Consider the following 25,989-nt stretch of genomic DNA (forward strand, 5'->3'; position numbering starts at 1 on the left):
AGGCATCAAAAGAGTTCTCCCTCGTGGTGCATTTCCCATGAGAGGCAGGTAGTACAGCACTCAGCAAACTTTCAATAAGAGTTTTGCGGTCGCTCGACCAGCAAGATATTCCGGATTGGGGAAGTGTCGAGATGACTTGAAAAACGAGGGAAAACAAAATTAACGGTGGATTAGGTGTTGGATAAGAGAACAGGTTGGAGGGCCATGAATGGAGAATCCTCCAGTGCGTTTGCGCAAGTCCCACGCTCATTCGTACGCGAGTTTGTATCCTGGGGCGCCGGAAAAAGAGACCGAGAAAGGTTAGTATCACATTTCGAAAGGTGATTTCGGCAGCACCACAAACCAGTCACCCTGTTGCGCCAAAAACTTATAGGCCGAAATTTTTCACTCAAACTCTTAAGAATGTGGGACAACAGAGGATAGAAAAAAGTCGAATTTCATTCGGAACCTTGACACAGCAGGCTTCTCGACTAGTTTTTCCACCCCTTCCTCATTTTCGATCTGTTTTTAGTGCCCAAATCTCGCACATTACTCCATACAATTGTAAGGTGTTACTTAAATGACACCCTACATTTCGAATGACTGATCCCGAATGACACACATTCCTGTACTTCTGATGTTTGCCGCGGGCGTCAGCCACACCCAGGATTCGCCGGAACCCCCCTACGGCGCTTTTGTCCCGAGGCACGTCGCGCTCCCTTTTTCGCTCACAGTTCTCATTGCTATTGTCATCCGTTATAATGGTTTATACATATAGCGTATTGTTGTGCAAAATGCGGCGACATCAGAGCTGTCGTTTATGAGTCGACCGGCGTTTAAGAGTCGGAAGGTACCTCCACAAGATGAGGAACTCCGAATAACACAATTTATATACATAGTTTCTTTTTCTCTGCATAAAGTGCCGCCAAATACACCGTTCCATGCTGCCACAAGTGTAATGCACTTGCCGACTACAACCGAGATCCACTGTTTGCTACACACAATGTAACATTTCAGTACTGTACAGAAAAAGTGTTCTGAGGTAGCCCATTGTTAAAAATTTCGAGTGATATTCTTATACAGACTTTTTCGAATTTTCCGACGACGGAATCCTCCATGAAATCGAGAAACTGATTTTCTCACGCTAACCGTACTGTGTAACTTGGGGTTCCAAAATGTCGCGTGGTCCTATGAACATAGAAGATGCACGGATGATTTTAATTGCTGCGATCGAGGTCGTACAGAATCATCGACAGGTCACCTGACTCTTGGGGTTTGATGAGTTGGCATAGGGAGACTCTGAACGAACTATAAAAAGTACGTGCTTCGTCTTATCATTAGGTTAGTTTTGGTGAGGCCTGATAGTAAATGTTCCATAGTGCAATCTGATACAACGGAATGCGTGTACAGTTTGCATTCGTCTTCGGCTTTATGGCTGAAAAGTGCTTAAGACCATCTTGACGCGTCGAGGGTATTTCGCTTGCTAAGATTTGCTTCTACAGTGCACAGAAAGAAACCTTCTGCAGCGGAAAATGTACAGGCTTGCGCAAAAGTTGGACGGGAATTTCGAGAAACCCTATAAGAAATATCGCTTTCAACGCAGTGATGGACGGTCAATTAATCCGAGCATAGCGCAACGGATTAGTGCTAAGTCGTCTCGTTCGTACTGCTTCCAATAAAAGATATACGGTTAACGATATTTCTCTTAAATATTTTATTGAGCGAGCCTCGGCTCCGACACTTTGGTACACTCTGTAGAATATGTACGATTTCCTACCTAACGTATAACGACAAGTTGTAGCGTTAGAGGTAGATGTAGGCAATTCCATTTTCAAGTCTGCGCCGTGACTATTCACAGTTACCACTCACATTTCTCCTGACTGTTGAGCACTAATCGTAAACATTTCGCAAAAGTAACGCGCTCGCAGGGTCTACATGTGCGCAAGGTTTGCTCCGAACACGAGAAAGAGGCAGAGGGAGGGGGAGAGAGCCGGAAATTGGCCACCAAGTTAAAGTGAAGGAGCCGCGAAAGTACCAAAAGTCGCGATATCCAAAGGCGCCTCAGGGGAGACGGAGTCGAGCGCATCTGAAGAGGTTTGGAATAAGCGTAGGTATAGCGCCTTGGTACGAGTCGGACGCGAAGAAATCCTGTTTACCCATATAGAAATGTGGTGCTCATTGCTGCCTAGGAGGAATATGTATGTATCGTAACACGTATAAAGCCAACCGTATGAGTTTAGGAAATGCAGGATCGTTCGGTACTTCACTTGCGTTGTCGTTGTTGAGTTTGAGCATGTAGTGCGTCGTATTTGGTAACGGTTGAGTGGTGAAAGAAAAATTCTTTCACGTTCATACAGCCTGAGAGAGGACGCAGAAAAGTGTAGCCAGGAAGGCAATGAGTTTCCTCTTATGTTTCAAGTATGTTGAAAAGGAGAAGAAAAGTGTCGGCGTTCAAAGCTCGAAAACGCTCTGAAAGAGTTACGAAAGATATAGAACGTTATCAGTGTTGGGTAGCAATTGGCCATTATCCTTGTCTACGATAGAGTTAACTTATTGCGAATAGGTAGTACATAATTGTATATAAGGCGAAGTAAGCTCTTCACGTGGACCCTAAACGTCCACGTATAGATTATGTACCATTATATACTTCGATGTATACAGTTGGAGTGTAAAGAGAGCAGTGAAGCTTTCATCCGCTATATCCGCGTTTATATAAGCATAGATAGTTAACGTTCCAGTCAGCTAGATAGCCTCGTTATTCCAGCGTTTATAATGGCTCTCTACCCCAGTGTGCATGTGGTAGCTTCAACACAAACAAGTTGTTGAGGCGATGGGATAGATAATTTTTATTATCTACTTAGCTAAAAGCATCGTGAAAAATGGCCGGCAATTAGCCAATAAATAGAACAGGAGGTAATGGCGAAAAGTGGGCAACTTGCGGTCATTGTATTCCATGGATGGTGTGTATAAGTGAGATATGGAAGTGGAGAAAGATCGAGAGAGTGAGGGAACATAACCAACGAAGAGACGATGAACGACGTGAGAACATGGTACGGTACGTTACCTGATGCATATGCAGGTTTACCTAACCGGATCCTGATACCAATAGCCACGTGTACACGTAACACTTGACTTATACATGTTACGTGCGCTTTAGCCTGGGTTAGTGTGACTCAACGACCTCCATAGACCAGCTCAATGGATCGCACTTTACCCCTCTCACTTTCTCTCTCTCTCTCTCTCTCTCAATCTCCATCGTTTGGGTGTGGGTTAAATGGATCGTGAGCTTGGTCCATGGCGTATGGTCGTAGAGCAAGTGGGTTAAATAGATCGCAGAAGGCTTTTCCATACCGAAACAACTATCGACCTATTTGACGATTCATTGCACAGATACGTATCAACAGATATCGCACCTCTTAACCTATCAACCGGTTAAACGTACGATCACTTGCAGATTTCGTGGTATCAGTGGATGCCACTCCAATGGAAGATTGTTTCGATACTCTCAAAACCCTAATAAAGGTCAATTCGAGAATAGACGACCATTACTGATTGCGTTTATGCAAAAGGGCCGAAGAACGAACGAACGTGATGGCTCTGATTTTCATGGTCATGTAGAAACGTTGCTCTAATTGCTAGTCAATGAGTTTCCAACACTGTACAATACACACTTCTCGTTTTCAAGGATTTACTTCCACTCGCGGATGATAAATTAGGTATCTTGGTCCATTTTGCTAAACACTGTAAGCATTGAGCTTTTAAACACTCAATCTCTCTCATCGGCACTTTAACCTAAGCTCCCACTTTATCCCTCTCCCAAAATAGAACACGCGACTTCATATACTTGTTCTCTATTTCGCTCCCATAAATAAGCCCGCTGCAAAACCTTGTGAAAACTAGTTCGATGTTTGTCAGCGTAATTAGAATTTTTGAACGTTCCGATTCTCTAGTCACTGTAAATCGCGGCAACCAATCGGTAATGGCAGCTTAGCAATATGAGCAGCGTAATGCATTATTTCATTGTGGATTATTAAACCAGCCCGAAATATATAATGGCGAATGATAATAACACTTGGAACGGGCTTAAAATAAATGTGCCTTGAAATTGAAAACGGCTCTGATCAATTAGGTTGTAATGTTAGTAATTACTTCATTTTTTATGAAGTCCAACGATAAGTATAACCTCGTTATGAATCATTTGATTACGAAATATCCAATAATTACAGTATTGCCATTGAATCAATTTCGTCGATTCAGTTACGCCATAATTTCATTATAAACCGCAGCTCGGAAACGTTGCAAAAATTTTGATTGCAGATGAGTTTTAGTCAAAAGACCGAATATTCACGATGAGCAATGAATGAAAAAGTTCGTGGATATGAAAAAAAATATCACTCGCATTTTCTTGTATTTCGACCGAGAAACACCTTATGAATGTGATACTCTGTCAATGAGCATTTTCTCATACTACACATTTTTTTACGCTGTAAACATAAGATGATTGAGACTTCTTCTCTGTTCAGTTATGAGTCAAATTGATACATGCTAATTGAACATCCTCGTTTATTGTCGTTGATAAATTCACAACGAAGGTTTTATAATCTCCATTGACAGCTGCAATCGATCTTAACAAGATATGGAGGAATACGCTGAAGCAAGAGATGGGTTATGAGAGAATTTACTCCGTGACCTCGTTACAATTAGAAGCTACGAAAATATAGGCATTTGATAAAGCCGCAAGTAACTTCTGCTATGTCAATCAGTTAATAAATGTCAACTGTCTAGAGTTCAGACATGCAGGGTTCCAAAACTGTAGTTCAAAAGATCAAACACTATTTCGAATCAACATTTTATCAAGAGACGCGGCAGCGGCTCGACGCCAAGTATTTATTATGTACTAAAACCGGAAGGTCGAGAGGACAAGTTCGTCGCTTGGATTGACAGTTACCCAGACGCTGAAGAAGCCTCGAATTTGTGGCTCAAAGAACTCAGAAAATGAACTAACCGATATAAAGTCATTAGTCCCCTTCAATTTACCATTAATAAAACCAACTAAAAATCATTTCTCATGCCAACGCTTTTTTGCCCTTCAAAAATTGAATTTTTTCTTAACACAAGAGAGCTCTCGATAATTTTTATTTTAACAACATTCATATTTTGGCTGCAGGAGGTTCTGGAACGGGATTCCGTACCAAATTATAAATCGCCGATTTATTTCCTGTGGAGTATTTTTTAGCCAGATTATCGATTCTCAAAGTTTTGACAGGCGACGGTAGAAGGATGGTTTGTTTTCTGCGGTCCTCTTGAACTTTATGAAAACGGGAAAGGTAAAGAGGACAACATTTCGGCTTGCACTATCAAGGTTTCTATGTGTGCGACTCCATTGAATGGCGAGAGCAGAGAGACGCGATTGATTCGGGACACCAAGGTCATTTAGATGGATCAGCGATCGATGTGTGCATCCGGCGATCGCTGCATGTCGCCGGTCTTGCACAAACCACTATACAGATCCTCGCTCTCATCTCTCTCTCTCTCTCTCTCGGTCTGTATAGAAAGCTTCACTAAGGGTTGAAAAAAAAGAAAAGAAAAACAAAACAAAAAATTGATTGGCTCTTCAGGGCTTGATAGAGCCCGTCCGCACCACCGCCTGTTCCGATAGACCAACCCTCAACGAAGCCTCAGTCTGTTTTCATTGATGAGACTGTCATCTCTCATTCTCCATTCTCAGCATTCTCGTCAAATCGATAAACTATTTTTTTGTTCGTCTCTTTCATCCCGTGCTATCTCACAGCCTCCATTACGATCTATCAAGCATTTTCATTCGTTGTTTTATTGTTTGTTTTTATTCGCCATTTTTTTTGTACACGAAACTCGGAGAAAATGGAATGTCCAGGTGACAATGAACAGAGGACAGGAAAAGCGTTGGTCAATCGTCAAGTAATGATCGGTATGATTTGATTCGTCGTTTGGGCAAATGGAGGAAAAAAATATTGTATACGCTGCAACATTTTTTTTTCATCGTGGACGCCCATTTTATTCTCTCTCAGGATCAATTATAACACTGAAAACAAAACCTTACTGCGACGAAACAAAATCACGAAAAATGAGTCAAGATTAGCAGCCATTTGTAACAACTTATAGTTTATTTTTTTCAACCGAATGATTCACTCGAACCATACAACAAAGGCGCAGAAAACGATGAACGGTATAGCGCGAAGGCAAAAGATGAATACTATATATAGAGCACGCTTGGCTACTTTAAGTATCCACAGGATGCGACGTGCTTCACTAGGACGCCTCTTCTCTCCTGCCCATTGTCTGTTCTGGATTCAACGATTTTATCACGCGTCGCTGAATCTTCTAACGATCCAACCGCCATGCTACGACCATAGGGACGTACACTTCGGTGCACCATTAGTGATTTTCAGAATTGCTTAGGTTGCACAATCGCAAAACTTTAGCTGGTAACAAGCTGGTTCATCTTTTTTTTTACATGCATTGAAATACTTGCCGCAAATACCCACGAGAGAGAACAAGCTTTTGAAGTTTCAGTTTTTTTTTTCCATATTACCGCGACATAACGAAATGAAAAAAATATACTCTTCCATAGAATACGAAATTTATATAAACTTTTATGTACAAAGTATGGATATTGGCACGTCTAAGAAAATGCCTGAAAAAAAAAAACATTTTTTCCTCTTCTAATAATATTGAGATACTCGAAGTGACGAATTTTCAAAATATGGATTCTATGCATGTTGGAAACTACGAGCAAAAAGAAGGTCGAGATCAAATTCCCTTTCTGTCACAATAGACACCGCTAATGGTGGTTGACAGAATCGTGTTTCTGTTGAATGTTCGTCACTGCCGACACTCACTCATGTGGCTAAGCAGGTGCCCACACTTCTGTAAAGATTCGGTGATGTTAGACGCAGGGGGAAGAAAGAAAAAAGTATAGAGACATAGGTGTCCTTTGATGTGAGCGGTGCAGCGAAGGGTCTTCAGTCACCGCAACGAAGTACACGGAGTATAAGCGGTCAATATTAATGTTTGTCGGAGAGCTGTTTGGTGACTGAACGCGACAAATATCTCGTAGTTATATATAGCAAAGTTTTAATAGGACTTTGGACGGTTGAAGAAGTTGAAACTCTCAAGGTGAGTAGTTGGTTTATGCTTGTTTGTTTATTCTGTGACGGAGTAGTTTTTCCGCAATGATCTTGCAAACAGCGGTACGAGCAATGGCCACGAAATAGACCATCGGCAAAGCGAGGAGTCAGCCCTTCTCTGATCCACCAACTTTGTGCACACCAGATGAGCAGCATTACGCACGGAGAGCAGTCGAATAATATTCCAAACGATGGAAGCATCGGTCCGAAGTTCATGGGTGAATTTGTTACAAGATTTGTGGTGATGCACAGTGTGAATGAAGCTCGGTAGTCATCGGTTGCATTGTGGCGGCGGCAACCGAACACACAGAGCGGTTCTCGGCTTTGAAGGTGTCGACAGGACACCTGGGTCACACGACAATAACCCACCCGTCATGAGACCCCCGCTGCTCCGACGATGTCAGAACCTGGAGAGATGCGGTTCGGCTAAGTTGAACTGACAAGAGAGAATTCGGGGTTTGAGAATAAGGCAGAAGAAAAAACGATGCGAGGTGAGAAGATGAGATGTTCATATCACCATCGCGCAGGAGCCTCTCATATAATTAAGTGCTTCCGCTTCGTTGGCCCCGGCTTATCCCCGTGCTGCTTCATTTTTTTGCTACTCCACTCATACTTCTCCTTTTCATATTTCCTCATTCTCACCTCTTTCCCGTCTCTTATTCTGCACTTGACTCCTCACGGTCCAAATCTTTCATAATGCCTGACGAAGGACGTTCGTCCCGGGGGCTGTGAAAGAATGGCCGACGATGATCCAGTTCGGTTGGACTGGCGCGAAAGTGCTTGGAATGCTTTCATCAGACATTACTGTAGCGTTGGAGAGCCCTGATGGGCGGAGTAGAACGTTTTTCATCGACGCTCTTGCCCCATTATCGTTGCGTTTTAGGCGAAAGCAGAGAAGACCAAAGCTGCCAGCAACAATGACGTCTACGACGGGGAGAGGCTCCCGAGAAATTATGAAAAGAGCACATTCGTTCAAGCGACTAAATGCTTCCTTCTTTTTACATTCGCTCACGCGAACCAATATCGACCTCGGCTATTTATCCCCCAACCAGTAATGACTGGTTACGTCCTTTGCCCGCTGTATTCCGCATGTCTTTATTACAGGACAAGGGTATTCCAAATGACAGCAATGATGATGTTGTCCGTAGTTAACTATCTGTTGATCAACTGTACCCAATGCAGAGAAAACACATCAAGAAGCTACTAAAACACTCGAATGAGTGTCTACTTCCGGGAGATCCAATGTTTGTCAGGCTATTTTAAAAACAATCCTCTACAGTACAACTCATTCTTCAGACAAAATTAACCCACGAATTAGGTTGAACTTCGAATTGAACCGAATATTATTTTATCGTAATTTAGATTTCCAAACGTTGACGAAACATCAAATTTTGCAATAATTACTCTTCGAAGGTTTCCACAGAAAGATATTCCTTCCCATTTGATTCTGTGATGAAAAATCGTCTGGCGAATCACGTCGAAATTATGATCAGGCTCAGCATTACTTTGGTGGCGTTGACATCTACTTTATCCCTAAATAGACTAATCAAATCAGCTCCGGCAAATGTGACATCGGCGAAGCAACGTGAGGGCTCTTGGAAGGTGCTCGAATCGAGCACGCGAGAAAGCATCAGGCTCGAGACGTTTCCAAATTCCCAGTCGTCCATACAATCCTGTGGATATGTCTGATGGATCCAAGGAGTGAAGATTCGAGGGTTTGCGCGGTACGAGAGGGTCTTGAACTAGAATAGAGGCCTGTAGTTAGAACACAGAGAGGACGCTGTTCAGGTAGCTATGGTAGAAGTGGAGACAGGCAGGCAGTCCGGCGAGGTGAATCCTTTGTGACCTCTCACAATTCTCTCTCCCTCAGTCTCTTTCTGTCTTGAATCACCACTCAGCATCAGTGTACCATCTGCAGGCAGGGGAATCCTTTCCGAAAAGCCTCGAATTATCCTGGATTCTCATCGTGTCAATGGACGAAAAGCGAACAACCCTTCAAGGAGCGCCAAAGCTACGAGAATCCAATTACGTAATATCGCTGGCTGCGGTCTACCCATCGTCGAGGTTAGATAAAGAGAGAGAGAGAGACCAGCGGAGTAAAACGATAGAAGGTATAAAGTTGTGGTAAGAGCCTAAGAAGATATCTATACGCTCGTAAATATCTATACGATGAATATATATACCTATATAAGTGTAAAATGAACGCGGGTTTTCCGAAGCCACGAAGCATACTCTCATCTATTCGAATGCGCGATGGGAGATCCTCTTGCTCTGAGTTGATGTGCATAAGTGTACCACGTGTGCGGGGCCCAGGATAGCGGTGTATTCGCTGCTATTTCAGTGGGATCCCTGCCATACGAATCAAGAGAAGTATCAAGAGGGAGAGAGAGAAGGAGAGACAGGATAGGTAGAAATCTCTGTATGGATTTAGCCAGGTGAGAATAATGCGAATCTCACGGTGCCCCGAATCCATCTGGCCACGTTGAACGACGTTCTTTGGATAGATCAAGCTCTTTGGTACAGCGAAGACGTACTTCTACGGGGAGATCACCCGCTTCACTTCTTTACCCTCCAGACGTAGCGGCATACATGAAAATAAATGAAATCGAATGGGGTCACGCTTGAGATAACGTCCTCCTTTTCCTCTTGTAATACGAAGATGGACCCTTAATGTGACCGGTATGAAGTTCAAACCCGGCCTCTACAATTCATAGTGAATCTTTCGACCCATGACAAAGGGTGAAGTAGGAACCCTGCTATGCTTACACCGCATTTTGTTTCGGTATCCATGAGTCACAAGATATATTTCTCGTGCTCCATTGCTATCCTGGACGCATCAACGAATCGACTCATGAATCCTCTGTTTCTACCATCACTTCATAAAAATTAGCTGAACATCTGCAACGAAACTTTCGTCCAGTTGACAAGTGAGCCTACTCGCAAAGTAAGTCTGCTTCCTCAACTCGATCCTTCCTAATAACGATGTAATGCGTTAATCGAAAGCAAATGCAAAAGCGCAGTCTATCGCTCAACGCATTTCTAGACGTTCCTCTAGTGTCGAATTGATAAAATGTCATCTTCGATGATGATTCTCGAATCATTACTTTTTTTTAATCGAAATCTACTATTACAAAGAAAAATTGAGACCGTAAAAGTATTCAGTTAAAGTCGTTAAAGGACGAGAAAACTGATGGTCGAAATGGGATTGTTCGTACGCATAAATGCGATATGTTTCCCACTGCGTACGTGCACATTTAAATACATAAATTTCTATTCAACGAGGCACTTAGCTGTACGAAACATTAAGGCGAATGAGAAGGTAGAGGAATTAATTTCCTTTGTCGGGTTTCAAAGACCGCGCGTATCTCTTGTTGCATTTAGGAAACTCGAGAGAAAGGCAGAGAAAGAGATTGCGGGGGAAATAGAGAGAGAGCGAGAGAGGTCGATTGCGATGGGTTTTGATGTTCGAACGCTGTGGCAGAGCTCCAGCCACAGAATTGGGCCGAACGAGGCAAACAGACGATTTGTGTTATCTTTGGAAGGGATACAGTACGAGGAAACCTGTCGAAAGTGTACGAGCAGATATCAGCCAAGATGAGAATAAAGACGAGATGCTCGGAACACAAGAAACCTTAATTCCTCATTTACCGAGAGACTACAATTGACGGTATCACGAATATCTTCATAAAATTCGATTCTACTGGAACCGTGAATCAAGTCACTTCCAAACCTATTAGATCGCAGCTTCCCTAAGCGGATCATGTATGCCCTCAGGTAAGCCGCCCGACTCTTTCCACTACTTATATTTCTCCTTAAGCCCATCGTAAGCGTTCAGTTGATCGTACCAAAGATACTTATGTCGGTTAATGCACGCATTAGAGAAGAAACCATTCTGCAATAATAAATATCAAAAAGATATATGAATTTGTCCAGCTTGATGCCTGATGCTCGTACTCGCTTAAAAGTAAATATTAATTGTGAGTCTTAAAAGACGGAGTCGAGCATAAAGTGATTGTACGTTTATTTTTAAATAACATTATAATAAACATTCAAATTAGGAAAGTTTGCTGATAGTTTTGAATTTTGAATTATTTAAGAACCAATTTAGGGTCTCGAATTTTGGTTTCCGATTGGAAAACTAGCTTAATGGATACACAATTTCATTACTCTTTAGATTCCCATAGCTAGGGCTGAAGAAATTTTTTATTTACGTTGACACATGACTTTTTTATAGGCTTTTATATATTTTTTCGGATCTTCCAACGTGCGTCGCGAGGGTTCGGTGGATACGGATACGATACATCGATGGTTCTTGAACAATAGAACGGTGTATGAGCGGTTAATAGAAAGCGGAAAAAAATACAAAAATAGAGGACGGTGGAGAAAAAAATTGATGGACTGCGACACGCGCAGTTAAACTTGTGCGAGAAGATGTTTTTTTTTCTTTGTATGCGGAGAAAGCTTTTACAGCGGAATGCCGGGGAGAAAAATAGCCCGGAACCCTCTTTTTTACAGCGGGTGGTGAATGTAAGGGGTCAGGGCGTACGATGCTTTTATTTGTCTCCGCTGCATTACACGATGATTTACCAGAAGTATAGACCGACGGGAGATGATATTTTCTTCGCTATCTCAGTGCCGTAATTCGTGCGAGGGGGCGGAGATTATTCAGCGTCCACGCGGGATCGCAGGAAGTGGCGAGTAATAATCCAGGACCGGAGAAATTGGCGAACGAGAGAAATGGCACATAGTAGATTGGAAGCTCGCAGCGGCGAGTATATTTCGCTTTTCCCGGTGTCCATTGATGTGCGAACGAACCACAACGCCATCAAATATCTCCCGCAATGAGATCCGAATGCCATGAAGGTTTTGCGGTGTTTTCCTGCCCTCCAACTTCTGCGATGAGCTACACGCTTTCTTCTCCTTTCTTCCTCTCCATCCGTCCTCTGACATTCTCTCATCCTGCTGCCTCGCTCGATACATATCGAGTGTCTGAAATATTGGGCCAATGGTTTTGGAAGTTTTTGGATTCGGAAACTTCGGAGAAGAAACTCCTCGGCCATCTTATTATTCGGTGAATGACTGATTAGTTATTGACTAATTAATTGACCGCGAGAAACCGTAAATGAGGACTGGTTTTCTGAAAATTTCACGATGACGCGGTCTCCTTCTAGCCCTGCAGCCATTCTAAGGACGTCGTATAGAAACGTATTTCTCTTGGACTTTCGACTCTCGATGCTCTTCAGCTTTTGCTTCTTTTTTTGGCCCTTTATAAAACCTCATAGACCAGGCGGTAACTCAAACTGCCAAAGATATGTTTCAATTCGGGGTATTCAGGTAAAGCCGCGGGTATTTCTGCGGCTTTCTCGACGCGCTCCGTCGCGTCGAACAGCGACGTATATAGATATATGAGTGAGTATATCAGTACTGCTGTTTCAATACATGCTACACGTTAGTGACGCATGGTCGGTCCCTTAGCGACGACGATACTCAGCTCAGCATGAAATCTATGGTCCTTGTAGTATATTAACTCTTATACCGATACTTTGTAACTGACGGAAAAAAACAGCTGACGCCATCAAATACAATTCGGACGACTGGCACGTGTGACAAAAAAATTTCATTCGTTCCATCCCAACGAGCGATACAACATTATCCTGAACGAATTTTACAAAGACATTTTCCATTAAATTTCAATTAAATTATTGCAGTTACACGCAAACCTTCGGATTCCGTTTCGACAGAACTAAAGTTGTCGAAAAAATGCATTTTTTCCACAATTACACTCTCTCGAGTAATGATTAGAATTTTCCTACAAATGGTACAGAGATAATCAGAGTTATTTTCATGGTAATATTATAACGAGTATTACGCGTTGTTACTGCACAAATGTATATCTTGTTAACTGTTCCATAAAGACCGGAAACTTTGATAATGAGTGTACATTCGTAATTCTGAGAACCGGAAATTAAACCGGGTAACTTTTTTAGCGAATTAAACTTGATAACAGAAGAGCATAGAGGCGGAAAGAGAAAGTGAGGAGAAAAAGTATGAGCATTGTAATAAATGCGAGTGTTACCTGTAATGTTACAGTTTGAATACTGTATTCATGAGGAAACAAATGGGAAGCCGGGAATTATAGTTCATAACCGGGTTATTGTGGTTAACGCGTATGCAATTGAAATAATATTTGTTCATACGTAAAACACTGCAGGGCTATTGGCACTGGATGTATAGAATCGAGGTAAAGAAAAATATTTTGAGATCCAAAGCCCGTGAATTACCGACCAGTTTCACGATTCGCTGAATCATGAAATTGGGTTAATCGAATATTCGCCGCTTCCGTACACTATCGTCCACACATATCGATATAACTATACATTTCAAATTCGAAGTCCACTCGCCAGGTCAGTTGCAGAAATGTGCCGGGGGTCGACTAGTTGTGGAATAAAATAATTCGCCAATTCGGGACTCATGGAACCGATAATACCCCAGGGCATTTCAGGTAATCGAAAGCTGCCCTCTCCACGATCTCAAGAGAGAAAAAACAACGAGGAGGCAAAGAGGGGATAGAATCGCGATTCAGTGGTCGTTCATGTGCGGTCTAGCCCATTTTTTCTAACGATGGACATTTCTCTGCTACGTTGCACTCAGCTTTATTTTTATTCTGTACCATTTCAAAGTCATTTTGATTTATTGTCTGCTTGAAATGTCAGCACATTGAAAAAATTCAGTTTTTGCAACGAATCGAGTGCTTTTTTCGCACGTTCAATTTTCCTGGGTGCAAACTCGAATTTTGGAGAATGCCGGAATATTCCAATGGTGAATATCCATTTCAGTCAGTTGAAAAATTGGAAAAAAATCCATCACTTTCATGACTCTTTCAAACGGATGAACTCTTGTGGATGTTCGTTCGGTTTGTATTCAAGTTGCCTGTTAAGTGGACAATCTTGATTTTACGATTTGTTATAAATAAATCTCAAGGTTGTAAGTTGACTTCTCGAAGTTTTTGGCTGAAAAAGATTTACTCAAATTGCATTCTCGTTGCTGCTGAGTTATAAGTTGTTGAACAAATAAAGACACGCAAATGAGTTTTTTTTTCCCTCGAAAGATTATGAATATTAACATTCATCCGAAGACGAATTCGAGCTTCTTGATAATATTACTAAACTTTTTGTACAATTCTGTCGGAAAGAGGGTATAAGAAGTTATTCAAAAAGGGACGCAACACTGAAGCGACGACTCGGAACGACTCTGGAGAGATCATAACACAAGTAACTTCTTGCTCGTTAGTGCATCGAATCGTGATGCGTTGCAGCGGAAGGATAAAGACAGCTCTGCGTCTTCATCTTGTCGTTGATTGCTCGTCTTCGCGAAGACGGAATTGCTGTACCTTTTCGTTCTTGAGGTCTCTTCAATAAGCGCAAATTCGTGACAAAAAAGGACTGAATAATCTTCTTTCCAGGTCTTTGTACCGTGTATGACGAGCGATGATACACCGGAAGCAGATTGATAACTGAAAACCCATCGAAAGAGTCACAATCTTATAAAATTTATCTATCCACACGCAGAAGATTCTTTCCGATTCTCTGAGAGAAGCAAAAATCTTGGAAGATAAAAATTGGAGTTCCTTTTTAAGGTTTCTGGTAACCTTTGGCGTACTTGAAGAAAAACAAAGGGAAAACGAATGTGGTGGGGAGCCGAGAGAAAGAAAACTCTAGACAAAGAATCCGTTAGCGATTCGGAGCGAGGCTGCGCGGGAGACAAGGATTTAGAGAACACCGACGCGTGGCAATGGGTCAGAGAACATGGCAAATTCGAGATCCAATTTCGGTCCTCTGTAATCTCAGGTCCGGCGAATCAAAGCTCCCGAAGTGCATTATCGAATTAGCCGTTCAAGGGTGCCTTTGACGGGTGAGAGCAAGGGCACCCCCTCGTCGATCATCATTCGCTTGACTGTTTCTCTCTCCTTCTCTCTCTCTCTCTCTCTCTCTCTCTCTCTCTCTCTCTCTCTCTCTCTCTTAGGCTCTCTTTGGCGGAGTCGTGAGTGTTCTATGAGCTGTCGGCAAATCTAGAGTTACTTTCCCGATGTTATTCAACGCTTCTCGAGTTCCTTCATACTCAAAGCTGTCTATTATATACCCGTTCTCTCTCTCCCTTTCGGTAACCATTATAGCTCCTTTCTATCTTTCTTTTTCTCTCTCTCTCTCTCTTTGCAAGCTTTTTTCCATTATTCATTTATTTTCGCTTTCCATTTTTTTCCTTTTTCTCTCTGTTCTCTCAATTACTCTCTCTCTCTCTTTTTGTTTTTCTTGTTGGGGTTTTCATTTTTTCCTCTTTTTCCCATTTCTTTCACAGCCTTCCGCTATTTCTTTCTGTTCAGTCTTCTGTTTCATTTGCACTCAGTCCAAAAACTCGTTATCACTAAAAAGTTCCATGAAATCGTAGAAAAAGTGCTTTTGTGAGGAAACGTATGAAGACGTGACGTATCAGAGTTCGTTTCATTCGTTCCCGGAATCTCATCATAAATATAATTTCCAAAGAGTAAACGAATTTTCCTTTTATTTGGATATTCTTTGGGACATTTGCTGTTTTGGATAGTGGACGATACCAATAACAATGCAAAGTCTGGCCTAAATAAAACATGAGGCCGAATAAACGTTCATTCATTTGTGTGTTTGGATTGATTTAGCCTAGACTTTGTATTGTTTATCGGATACGAGATTACAGCTTGGTTTGCTCCAACGTTTGTTTGATTGACGTCGAAAAACAAAGGTTGCTCTGGTTGTTTGAGTTTGACGGACTATTCGACACCGCAAATCGAACCAATTAGTTCAACAACAAACTTTCAAGATGGAAATTAAAATTTCGATTATTATCCTGGAACATTTATCATTATCTTTGGTTGCTCATGATCAACAAAGGCTTTTAAAAAAGTTTAAATGAGAACGTACTCCGATAGATGACAAGTGGATTGTGAATATCGATTACGCAGCAAACTAATTGAGAACTTTCCTCCCGGAATGAAATTTAAGAACGTTTGCGCAATCGCGAATCTAGAAAAAATGAATTGTTTTACTTTTTTTTAAATGCATATTCCATATGATTATATTATAATGAATTTGCTCACTTTTATCCAATTTTTTTCACCAATTTAGTAAAACTTTCATCCCATTTGCAACTTAAAGTCTATACACGAGAAATGTTAACAGATGCCTGCGGCGATGCGGATCACGGTTTAAAGACATGAAGTACAGTGTAGCATTAAATAAGAAACAAAAGGAGAAAGAGAGCAACATTCCTCGTAGCTTGACCCACGAACGCTCCTGCGTCGAAATATTACGTTAGCTTAATACCCTTGCCAGTTCTATGCATAATTTCCAACTTTTCCTCTACTTCACTACACTTTAACTCGCTATCCGGGCTCAGCAAGTAAAACTGATGATAACGCAGCAGCATTTTGCTCCGTTGAAAAAAGGTAAAGTGCTATTTTCAGGAACCAGCTCTCCCAAAAATAACATTGTTTGGGTTATTCCGTACGGCAAGGAAGCACGTGTGCAAAATTAAAAAGGCATTTATCGTGTAAAATTCACTCATAATTTAGCCACTCTTCGGCAAGTATTTGTGGATCATTAAAACCGAATATTGTGTTAATTAAAAATGAAAAAAAATCATCCGACAGTAGCAATAAAAGATAAGTATCGTTCGATGCTTGGAATCGTTATTATTTTTTTTTAACTCCGGCATTTTCGATAGTGCGTGCAATTTCGTCATACTTTGCTGATCCCGTGTAAATGGTGGAGAGCAATTTTATTCAATATTTTTTCTTATTTCAATGCAAGAGGCACGGATGAGCAAATTCGGGAGTGCGAAAAAAAAAGTTTTTCGATGTGAGAGGACTGGATCGTTCCGCTCGTACAATCCGCGTATCTCGTAGCCTCTCTCTCTCGTCCCCTCTTTCACTGCTTTTCTTTCTTTTTCTCTCTGCTGGTCTCTCGGCATTGAATCGAAACGAATCGAGCAACGGTAATCCATCCGTAACGTGTTTTCGCTTTACGACCGGATACGCTGGTTAAACCCGGATCCTGTTTTCTCTCTCCCTCGCTCGGCCGCTCTCGCCTCTCCTACTCTTCTTCACTTTCCCTTATTGCGTTGGGTGATTCGTGGCTAGAACAGTCTGTACACGCGATGCTTGTACTGTAGTCAAAGCTTTGAGACGAGATAGATTTCGCTTGGGTCGTCATCGATGCCCTGTTAGTGATTCTAGCAACGAGAAAATTTGCAGCAACCGTGGCGTTGCATTGTACGCATATAAAGCCACGGATAATATGATATATATATGCAAAATTTGAGAATTAATGCAACTCAAAAGGTTTCGCGACTGCCAACATACGGAAACACGAGATGAGATGAAATCGTACTAAATTTACGCGAAAATGAAAATGACTTGGCAATATTTGGTTTATTTTGGTTTCAACTATCTCACTCATCGTAATGAATACGAATCGAAAAGTTTCCCAAAATTCTTGTTATAGAACGTACTCCATATTCGAGCCTATTCATTTCGAATGATTCGTAGGGAAGCCCATCGACAAAGTGCATATATATTTCATGGAAATCCAAGCAATGCCCCATCAATGGTAACTTGCTTGCTTCATAGAAAAGTCATCCCGAGTGGGCTCATTGCACAACTGTCCATAACTGTATTTATTGAGAGACTTTCGACTGCAGAATGCGGTGAAAAAGGATAGAAACTCTAGTCAAGCTGTGGATGCTTTTATGGTATTCATTATAACTTGCAAAATTTCAGCTCGCCCTCGCCGGCGTTGTTCCCATGGAGAAGGTTGTGCTGGAAATTGACAGCGCTTCCGAACGCAGGTAAAAGGTAGCGTGCCTCGACTCGTACTGTATTTATCCCGCGCATATACATATACGTGTACATACTCTGACGTTGTGATGTTCCGACGAGAATATTCGGGACGTGGGACAGCGCTGTGAGATTAGATTTAATAGCGTATGGTGAGAACGACACTCGGGTGTTAAAATTTCACCCGAGAGTACAAAGAACCTTTTGGGGATGAAAGTTGTCCTGGGCTGCCTCGACGTTGCGGAAAGGTTCGGAGTGCAAAACTCGAGCTCTCAACGCTCTCGTATCGCTTGTGGTATAATGATATTTTAATTGATTTTTGCATTCTATCAAAAAATGTGAGAAACAAAAAATTTTGAATGAAAATGATATTCAGGATCTTTCACCATACGAGAATGTCCTCCAGGTAAAATTTAAACTCGCTGCAAAATGAGTGTTTCTTAAAAAAAAGAAAACCAAATCTCGTATTACACACGGAGAAAACGGATTCGTTCTGTATAGTGAGAAATATATTATTTTTCAAGAATTTTCGAAATATTTAGGCACCGATTACAAACGGCATAGTATTTTTTGAACTTTTCAATTTTTCGTCCCTTGTATTCTAAGCAGCTTTATGCGAATAGCAAAAAGTGATCCACGTGAGAACTATATTTCGTTTTGATTTCGAATGTTACTCATCGTGTCAGACTAGCACTTATTGATAAGTGGAAATGTATTATGAATCACAAATTTTGACTGTCAGCATCGTAAATTGTATGATAAATATACGAATATGCATCGAATACGTGTGACATTTTACCACACATATAGTTTTTTTTCAGGGTTGCCCGAGCGTACTTTATAATATAAACATTTGAAGTGACTGGAAACATTTTTTATTAGGCTTGTAGAGAAAAAAAATCTTAATTCAATTGAATAAAAGATATGGGTATTGGTCTTTTTACTATGGTGGATAAAACAATTTTTATTACCGCTCTTCAAATCAATACTGCAATCCAGTACGTATATCCTGTCCCCGAGATATCTACTATATTTTAGTACTTTCCTCTAGAATTTTCGGCCTCGATTTCTCCGTGCAACGAAGCTTTGAAATTGGTTAACTTTTGGTTATTCCTTACACCAACTGGATCGCAGAGAGCTGACAAATTTTTTGTACAATGATATGTGACCGTTGAATGTCGTTTGGTCTTCGTTACTCCAAATTTAGTGCAGTACCTTGTCCACGCATTTCGATTCTGTTTTTGGCCAATATAGAATAGTCGAAATTGCTGCAGTGCGTATAATGCATTCGATAATATATGTACAGAATGGTAGAAACATATAGCAGTGTAATGCCTGCGAGGATTTCCGAATGAATACTCGGGATGAAGGTACGAGAGCTACGCAGCGATATTCGCGAGGGTAATGCGCAACTACTCCAAAATATTGCCTCGTGGCCTGAAATATATCGATGAACCGACGCATATGCGTATATATTGTCAAGTATATACAGAGTGTCTCTGAAAGCACGTTCATCACTTGCAGAGTGGATTGATCGTGAATTCTGAACGGTGCAGCTCTTAAGTTTGTTTGTGTATTTTTTTTTTTTTTTATTTTTTTTTTGTTTTCCCCCAGTGGAATCGTTTCCGTCTCTTGACAAGTGAAACGTCACCGGTGGAACGAGTTTCGGAAAAATGAAATGGAGCGTGGTGTTCGGTTTGCAATTGGCCCAAGAGTTCATTCCCCAACGAATCGTATTACCGAAGTTTTGATGTGAAAAACGGAGAGTAAAAACACGATGGAGAACTTTTTCATGTTAGAAGTTCGACGTCTACGCACATATCCAATATTCAGCGCAATTCGCAATGCTATTTCGAAACTATGCGAGCTCCGTATTTTGATTGCTTTGTTGTTTGATCGCTTTATCCTTTCAGTGAATTAAGGACCGATGCTGTTTCAATGTTTTCTCGATTTACCTTCGCTGCGCGGGAGATTCTACTTTACGGCCAGGAACACACAATCGCTAGCAGCGGTTATCAATTTACGTGTATATACCTCAAAATTAAAAACTACAATTCGATGGACTGGGTGGAATTCCACACCGATTCAATACCAATTGCATCCCCCCTCGATTCCCTCGCTGTATATACGTTATCCGATAACAATTTGTATTTTCCGAGCTGCAGTGGCGAATGATTCCAGAATCAGCGCTTAAATATCTGTAAATTCACAGTTCCTGTCCAAATCCCCGATTTTGCGGGAGATTTATAGAGCTTTTAATTAAATACATGGTTACTCTCGTCTTTTATTAGAGTCACAAATATAGCTGCGAGAAATTTTCATTGACCAATTAAACGCAGCAGTATTGCGACATTTGTGTAAAGAATTCACAAAAAAAAAAAAAAAAAATAACAAAACACGAAAATTCCGAAAAATTAGAGGAAAAATAAGTGAGCTTATGGTTGCAGCACGTGCTCTCATGAATAACGATCATCCAAAACTTTATCTCCATTCGAACCGATAAATTTGAACCAGGAGTTGGAGTTGAATAAATTCGTCCTCCGATGTCAGAAGCTCCTGTTAAAAATGGCTGAACTTCAGAGCCGAAAGTTGGATTTCTTTCGCACTAACCGCGGTCAGATATTCTCTGTCAGTCCTTATTTAGCGAGTGCTCGTGGAACTAAACGAACTCTGAAATTGCTTCGAGAGAGCGAGAAACTCCGCCGTGGGGGATATAAAAACTATGGAGGATGATGAGGCAGCGACAGCTTGGAAGTGCAAGCTGAATAAAGCCCGAAAAGAATAAAAACGATTCTTATATCGTAGCACCTTCCATTTTTCCCTGTATTCCGGATAAGATAGCCAAGTCTTTTCAGTTCTTTTCAGTCAAAAAGAAACGTCAAATGTGTATGTTTATATATATATGTATAAAAAAACCAGGGACGGATAGAATCTTCCGGTTGGCGTATTGGGACGTGGATTGGCAAAGCTCGACGTGCTCTCCTCGATTTTATACGAACATCATTTTCCATGAGCACCTCCGTAGCTGGAAGTAGTAACACTACAGTACTTCCGTACTCATGTCTCATATATCCTGATATCGTACAGCGTACGTGTGTATATATCCTCCCCTGCCCCTCCTACTCACCTCCTCTGCTTGCACGAGCAACTGATATTTTATTATGCTCGCGTCATAAGTTTTGGATTGCCGGCAGTAAGCTTTTTTACGCACTTTACTGTAGCTTTTTATTTTGGACATGATGTCGCAGTGATATTAGGGTCCTGCCGTTCCACGTGTTAGACTCGAGCCTCGTGTTCGTCAGCGATGTTTGGAAGAGAGGTGCAGATGAGTTGAGAGTGATGTTCAATCGTTGGAATTCGTTTTTTGACGACTCGCATGTGTGGATGACACTGCAATTATGAACTTGAAAATTCCGAATTATGCAATCATTTTTGCTCAAATTTTGGACGCAAAGATGTAACTAATTCGTATTGGATTTTGGAATCGAAATATTTTTTTGCAAAGAAATGTCAGTTATATGGAGAATCCTCGTGCAGAAGCACATAAGAGATTAACGGTTTTCTATATTTTTATAGTTATATTCATAAAGTTTGGTCGGTAGAAAAGTTCACGAGGCTTCATCTATATCGTTGGAAATTATACTTCGGTTTCTACCTGTATTTCTATGTATCGAAAGTTTATACGACGTTCTACATCCACGTGCGATCAATCTATCTGGAAGATAGTATCGGGCTGGATTACCGTAGCTGAACCTCGTCACCGACCACCCTAGACAGAAATTTGATGGGCCCATGTGGACTTCGATTTCTGAGTAAACGAGAAAACGTAACGGATTCGTTGCCGAACGCAGCAGCATTCAGTTAGTTTTTATTTATTTATTTTCCTTTAACCACTCAAAGTGGGCGAGAGATACTCGAGCGTTTTTACGCTATTGAGGCTTGTATATTGGAAATAAAATATCTTCGAGTCTCGTCGGGGTTTCTGGCCAATATCGACGCGCAACCATGGATTCTATTGCGGTTAGAAAAAAGCCAGCTCGTCAGTAATTTTTTCTTCCCTTTTTATGTGCTCGTGTACGATCTCGTATAACTATACATATTTTTATCTATACACGCATACGTCCGCATTGAATGCGCCTTTTAAAAATCTCGCGGGAAACAGATTCGCTGCTCTAGTGGATTTTCCAACTGATGAAAATTGAATGGCACTTCGTTTCTATCGATTTTTTTTCGTGTTCGAGTTCTTCCACCGTAGCGAGAAAAAATCGGCGTGTTTTTCCTCGGCTCTTCTGCTACGGCATTGTTTCTCACTTTTTTGACCAACCCTTCAGAAGTTCGGGGATTAGCTGCGACGCATGCATTCATTATTCATTATTTACTCGATTCATTATTTACTCTCGGAGCCTGAAGACAACCACTCGATCTTCCTGGAGTTTGCTTCATCGATTCTGCCTCATTGTGCTCCGATAAGAATATTAATTATTATTCCGCAAATCATTCATACTTTTAGTACTAATTTTTGTGCGTTTCACCCCCCCGAAAAAATGATCCAAATCCTTTGAATTCGTCGTCAAACTTTTCGGAATAAAAAGAAAGAATAAAACTCAGAAAACTTTGCTTTTGGCGAGAAGGGTCTTGGATCAAAATAAAAAGACGATAAATCGTTCAATAAGTTGAATAACACAATAAAATGAATTGACAATTTTGGTCCAGTGTTACTCCGAACGTTTAATCAATCGACGATGGTAAGTGATTGTCGTTGGTATTGAGTTTCGGAAAGAAAGCACAATTGACAAAGCAGGGAATATGCGTGATTGCTAAACCCGGAGGGGAAACGTGAGTGTATAAAGAGAGCGAAAATCTCCAGAAGAAACACAAACTTAACATCGTTTTGCCGCGGTCAATCCTGTAGTCGAATCTTTTTTTTCACTCTCTCTCTCTCTCTCTCTCTCCTTAACTTTCCTCTCTTTCTCTATCTCGTGTCTGATGGCGTGTCTCTTTACTCTACGGCCAATTCCATTTTCTCTCGACCGCACACTGTGATCGTCCGATCGGATTAAACGCTTTGAAGTTTATTGGCCAGAACGGGCTGACATTTGGTTAATTGCACTTCCGCCTACCGTTTGCCGCATCCACCAATGTCGGATAATTCGATAACCTCCTCGGCGCTTCTTCCCTCTATTCGTCTCTTCTATACATCGAGCCGAGCCCCTCTGCTCACCCCCACATATTCGCTCACCCTCTCGTGGGCTCGTCGTATTTTCGCTGAAGATAATGATCTAACTCTTGAGAGAAGTCATAATGCACAGTTCAAACAATGTTTCTTCGTACGTTGCCATTTTTCAAGGAAATTAGTTTCCGCGTTTCCACACGTCGAAGGATTCACGAAGGTGACTCTGTCCTCGTATGAATGAAAAACTGGTGACAGAAAACATTGACATTTTTTTCAACTGCACACTTTCTGTGCTGCCGACATTTCTGAAGCATTTCGAAATTCCGAACGATTGCTTCTGAGTGCTTGAAACGGATACTTCTAATTGCAATCCTGTTAAGTCGTTGACGCAATAACCACTCACAAGTTTTCTTCGAGGATGCCCTAGAAAGAAAGTGAAAAAGTCTCGGAGCCGGTCGGAAGGATTTGTCAATAATTAATTATTATTTGATAGAGCGATTACTCGAAGGATTCTGTTGTATCTTAAACGGCAATATACGACCAGAGTCAATCTTCTTCATTGTGCAAAAGAAAAAAGACAGCCAGAACGTTTTGGGACAAAGAAGATACGAGAACTGGAAACATATTAGAGATCCAAGCGGCTTTGTCATGCGGAACGACGAGGAGGGACCTGGCACGTTAAGTATTCTGGGTCTGCGTATTATTATTTTTTTTTAACTTGAACATTTCACCCTCGTCTGTCGACGTATTTCCATTGATGCGAAACGACAAGTATGCAGAAAAAAATATTGAAAAAAGGTACCGAATATGGAGGACTACACCGAAGGATTCTCGAGTCTCCGTTTTTGAGTCGTTCGCGTGAAAATGCGAAAAAGATGACGACGATATATACGCCGGCTTAGGATTTCGAAGTTCTGAATATCCCCCAGGTCGAGACATGATATAACCATCGAAGCGTATTCGAGACTTATCTACCGCAGCATGAATACGACGCAATGCCAGCTATCGTGAATTTGATAAAGTCGCAGAGATTTGATAAATTCGTAACTTCTCTTCTAGAGTCCCATCTTGTTGGTACGGCATAAAATATCCTTCGGTGCAAGGCTTACATGGCATCTCATACATTTTCTGAGGAGCCATGGAATTATATGAACGACCGTTTGTGTGCTTTTTTGACTGACTTTTTAAGGCTCGATAAAAATGTGAGGTATAATATTAAGCCTTTCGAAATGACGAATAATTGATGCGATGAAAAACATTCTGCTCTTTTCCCATTTTTTCATAAACCTTATAATGCGAGGGGAACGACTTTTCGCTGTTTCCAAAGTTTTCCATCCAGGCAAAACTACTTCGAAATTATTTGATGCGAGTTGGTGATTTGTGACGAGGGAAGAAAAATGTATTGCGTTTTTTGCGAGAGCCGACGAGTGAGTGCAAAGTGATTGCATAAGTTTGAGTTTATTCTCGCTGAATTTTCAACAACTTTTTGATGCGTTTTTTGCCGGCTTCGAGACGATTCCAACAGCAATTTGCAATCATTACGCATACATCTCGGTGGCTTGGGGAAAGAGCGAGAAAGAGCGAGAGAGAGAGAGAGAGAGAGAGAGAGAGAGAGAGAGAGAGAGAGGAAGGACAAGTGCAAAAGAATAAAGCAGTTTGTCATGCATTTTATGATAACTATTGTGGTCGTATTGGCAAAAAGAAATATATAAGTGTGGAAAAAGCTGTCAAAGCCCACCAACATCGAGTGAAATTGTGTTTTAGATTGCTACATCCAAAACGAGTGAGGAGAGAAGAACGATAGAGCGAAGGAGAGAGAGAGAGTGCGAGGAAGTACAAGCACGTTACTCTCTCGAGGTATTAAAAGAACGTCGTGTTTACCTCATCAAATCTCCATCCACTCGAGCGTCAAGAGAAATTGCCGCCACCCTCCTCGAAAAACACCAGCATTTCTGTCTGCGCCTCTCTTTTTCTCCAGCTCTCTTCCTAGCATTTTCTTCTCTGTCCCTCTCTCAGATATTCACCTTACTCCATATTTCACTGGCGGCATCCTTCCACAGACACTCGTTACAACTCGAGTAAGATTAACAAACGGAAAACTGGCCGAAGAACAAAAATAAGGAAACTAATTCGGTGTATACCCAGGAAACGCAATAATTTCGAGGGAATAAAGAAAAGGGAGTCGTACCGAATATTTCATTTACAGTATATTGGAAAAGTTTGATCTACAGAGGTTGTTTGTTTTCATCCAAAAAATGATATCAATCATCCGCGATCGACATAAAAGATCAATAAAAAAATAAGGAAGCTCCCGTAAATGAGCTTCCGTTACGAGAGCTCCGAAGGCAAAGCTCCGTCTTTGCTGAAAAACGAATAAAAAATAGTCCAAGCGACTTTTGCAAATGCCAAGTAAAAATAAGAAATTACGCAGTAATCAAAAGATAAAAAAAATCTGCAACAATGAGGGAAGGTCTCGCTTCAAGTACGGTTTGTACTTCTGTATATTTTTGCATCTCTTCCGCGCAGGCTGATGTGGAAAACATTCATTAGTTTCATCCTCGTGGAAATTCGTTGTTTTAATAACAAAAGGGGGAGAAAGGAAGCATTATATAGCGAAAAAGAGTGGCGAAGACGAAACAATAAATAACTAAATTCATCCCGTAACATCTTCTTCATCCCTCCGCCGGCTGGTTTCCACTTTACGGTTTCTTTCGCGCCTCGGCCACGATGATTGCATTGCAAAGTTGAAAAAGTTTTTTTGCCAGGCGGTAACAACAAGCCTTGGAGCCGCGGAGACACTATCGTTG

This window comes from Venturia canescens, chromosome 4 (assembly GCF_019457755.1).
Source record: "Venturia canescens isolate UGA chromosome 4, ASM1945775v1, whole genome shotgun sequence".
Taxonomy (NCBI): Eukaryota; Metazoa; Arthropoda; class Insecta; order Hymenoptera; family Ichneumonidae; genus Venturia; species Venturia canescens.